General features: G+C 54.5%; 1 long non-coding RNA gene across 1 annotated transcript; it reads right to left on the minus strand.

Moving 5' to 3' along the window:
- Positions 1 to 1,334: 1,334 nt before the first annotated feature.
- LOC127919042 (uncharacterized) lies at positions 1,335 to 2,505 on the minus strand. Its single transcript, XR_008101708.1, has 3 exons — positions 2,491 to 2,505; positions 2,288 to 2,324; positions 1,335 to 1,736 (listed from the first exon to the last, which is right to left on the minus strand). It is a non-coding gene; the product is annotated as an uncharacterized LOC127919042 (long non-coding RNA).
- Positions 2,506 to 3,456: the final 951 nt, after the last annotated feature.

Genomic DNA, 3,456 nt, shown 5'->3' on the forward strand with positions numbered 1-3,456 from the left:
TGTGGTCTAGACTGGGGCCGTGTGGTAACAGCTGTGGTCTAGACTGGGGCCGTGTGGTAACAGCTGTGGTCTAGACTGGGGCCGTGTGGTAACAGCTGTGGTCTAGACTGGGGCCGTGTGGTAACAGCTGTGGTCTAGACTGGGGCCGTGTGGTAACAGCTGTGGTCTAGACTGGGGCCGTGTGGTAACAGCTGTGGTCTAGACTGGGGCCGTGTGGTAACAGCTGTGGTCTAGACTGGGGCCGTGTGGTAACAGCTGTGGTCTAGACCGGGGCCGTGTGGTAACAGCTGTGGTCTAGACCGGGGCCGTGTGGTAACAGCTGTGGTCTAGACTGGGGCCGTGTGGTAACAGCTGTGGTCTAGACCGGGGCCGTGTGGTAACAGCTGTGGTCTAGACTGGGGCCGTGTGGTAACAGCTGTGGTCTAGACTGGGGCCGTGTGGTAACAGCTGTGGTCTAGACCGGGGCCGTGTGGTAACAGCTGTGGTCTAGACTGGGGCCGTGTGGTAACAGCTGTGGTCTAGACTGGGGCCGTGTGGTAACAGCTGTGGTCTAGACCGGGGCCGTGTGGTAACAGCTGTGGTCTAGACCGGGGCCGTGTGGTAACAGCTGTGGTCTAGACCGGGGCCGTGTGGTAACAGCTGTGGTCTAGACTGGGGCCGTGTGGTAACAGCTGTGGTCTAGACTGGGGCCGTGTGGTAACAGCTGTGGTCTAGACTGGGGCCGTGTGGTAACAGCTGTGGTCGTGTGGTAACAGCTGTGGTCTAGACCGGGGCCGTGTGGTAACAGCTGTGGTCTAGACTGGGGCCGTGTGGTAACAGCTGTGGTCTAGACTGGGGCCGTGTGGTAACAGCTGTGGTCTAGACTGGGGCCGTGTGGTAACAGCTGTGGTCTAGACTGGGGCCGTGTGGTAACAGCTGTGGTCTAGACTGGGGCCGTGTGGTAACAGCTGTGGTCTAGACTGGGGCCGTGTGGTAACAGCTGTGGTCTAGACTGGGGCCGTGTGGTAACAGCTGTGGTCTAGACTGGGGCCGTGTGGTAACAGCTGTGGTCTAGACTGGGGCCGTGTGGTAACAGCTGTGGTCTAGACTGGGGCCGTGTGGTAACAGCTGTGGTCTAGACTGGGGCCGTGTGGTAACAGCTGTGGTCTAGACTGGGGCCGTGTGGTAACAGCTGTGGTCTAGACTGGGGCCGTGTGGTAACAGCTGTGGTCTAGACCGGGCCGTGTGGTAACAGCTGTGGTCTAGACCGTGGGCAGCGTGTGGACGTGGTAACAGCTGTGGTCTAGACCGGGCCGTGTGGTAACAGCTGTGGTCTAGACCGGGCCGTGTGGTAACAGCTGTGGTCTAGACCGGGGCCGTGTGGTAACAGCTGTGGTCTAGACCGGGGCCGTGTGGTAACAGCTGTGGTCTAGACTGGGGCCGTGTGGTAACAGCTGTGGTCTAGACTGGGGCCGTGTGGTAACAGCTGTGGTCTAGACTGGGGCCGTGTGGTAACAGCTGTGGTCTAGACTGGGGCCGTGTGGTAACAGCTGTGGTCTAGACTGGGGCCGTGTGGTAACAGCTGTGGTCTAGACTGGGGCCGTGTGGTAACAGCTGGTCACCTTGACATGTATCTGGTTGCGCAGCACAGCAGCTCTGAGGATCGTGGCTTTGGCTCGTCTCTGGAACTCCTTGCCCATGTGGACAGACTTCTCAAACGTATGGCCCCTCTGGTCCACGTCCCTCGCATACAGGATCTGACATCACGCATACAGGAAACAGGAAGTTACTTACTCATACGGGAACTGGGGAGAGACTGGTGTGTACCTGTAGTGATAGTTGATGTGTAGAGAGACTGGTCTACGGCTAGTGTGTGTGAGTCTACACGTGTGTGTGTGTGTTACCTTGCGTGTGTGTGTGTGTGTGTGTGTGTGTGTGTGTGTGTGTTACCTTGCTGTGAGAGTCTATACGTGTGTGTGTGTGACCTTGCTGTGAGAGTCTATACGTGTGTGTGTGTGACCTTGCTGTGAGAGTCTATACGTGTGTGTTACCTTGCTGCGTGACTCTATACGCGTGTGCGTGTGACCTTGCTGTGAGAGTCTGTGTCTGTGTGTGTGTGTGTGTGTGAGTCTATACGTGTGTGTGTGTTACCTTGCTGTGAGAGTCTGTGTGTGTGTGTGTGTGTGTGTGTGTGTGTGTGTGTGTGTTACCTTGCTGTGAGAGTCTATGTGTGTGTGTGTGTGTGTGTGTGTGTGTGTGTGTGTGTGTGTTACCTTGCTGCGTGAGTCTATACGCGTGTGTGTGTGACCTTGCTGTGAGAGTCTATACGTGTGTGTGTGTGTTACCTTGCTGTGAGAGTCTGTGTGTGTGTGTGAGAGTCTATACGCGTGTGCGTGTGACCTTGCTGTGAGAGTCTATACGTGTGTGTGTGTTACCTTGCTGTGAGAGTCTGTGTGTGTGTGTGTGTGTGTGTTACCTTGCTGCGTGAGTCTATACGCGTGTGCGTGTGACCTTGCTGTGAGAGTCTATACGTGTGTGTGTGTGTTACCTTGCTGTGAGAGTCTGTGTGTGTGTGTGTGTGTGTGTGTTACCTTGCTGTGAGAGTCTGTGTGTGTGTGTGTGTTACCTTGATGTGAGTCTGTGTGTGTGTGTGTGTGTGTGTGTGTGTGTGTGTGTGTGTGTGTGTGTGTTACCTTGCTGCGTGAGTCTATACGCGTGTGCGTGTGACCTTGCTGTGAGAGTCTATACGTGTGTGTGTGTGTTACCTTGCTGTGAGAGTCTGTGTGTGTGTGTGTTACCTTGCTGTGAGAGTGTGTGTGTGTGTGTGTGTGCGTGTTACCTTGCTGTGAGTCTGTGTGTGTGTGTGTGTGTGTGTGTTACCTTGCTGTGAGAGTCTGTGTGTGTGTGTGTGTGTTACCTTGCTGTGAGAGTCTGTGTGTGTGTGTGTGTGTTACCTTGCTGTGAGAGTCTGTGTGTGTGTGTGTTACCTTGCTGTGAGAGTCTGTGTGTGTGTGTGTGTGTGTGTGTGTGTGTGTGTTACCTTGCTGTGAGAGTCTAGTGTGTGTGTGTGTGTGTGTGTGTTACGCTGCTGCGTGAGTCTATACGCGGTGCGTGTGACCTTGCTGTGAGAGTCTATACGTGTGTGTGTGTATTTACCTTGCTGTGAGAGTCTGTGTGTGTGTGTGTTACCTTGCTGTGAGAGTGTGTGTGTGTGTGTGTGTGTGTGTGTTACCTGCCTGTGTGTGTGTGTGTGTGTCGTGTTACCTTGCTGTGAGAGTCTGTGTGTGTGTGTGTGTGTGTGTTACTGCTGTGAGAGTCTGTGTGTGTGTGTGTTACCTTGCTGTGAGAGTCTATGTGTGTGTGTGTGTTACCTTGCTGTGAGAGTCTGTGTGTGTGTGTTACCTTGCTGTGAGAGTCTGTGTGTGTGTGTGTGTTACCTTGCTGTGAGAGTCTGTGTGTGTGTGTGTGTGTGTTACC

The sequence above is a fragment of the Oncorhynchus keta genome, unplaced genomic scaffold (genome assembly GCF_023373465.1).
Source record: "Oncorhynchus keta strain PuntledgeMale-10-30-2019 unplaced genomic scaffold, Oket_V2 Un_contig_15576_pilon_pilon, whole genome shotgun sequence".
Taxonomy (NCBI): domain Eukaryota; kingdom Metazoa; phylum Chordata; class Actinopteri; order Salmoniformes; family Salmonidae; genus Oncorhynchus; species Oncorhynchus keta.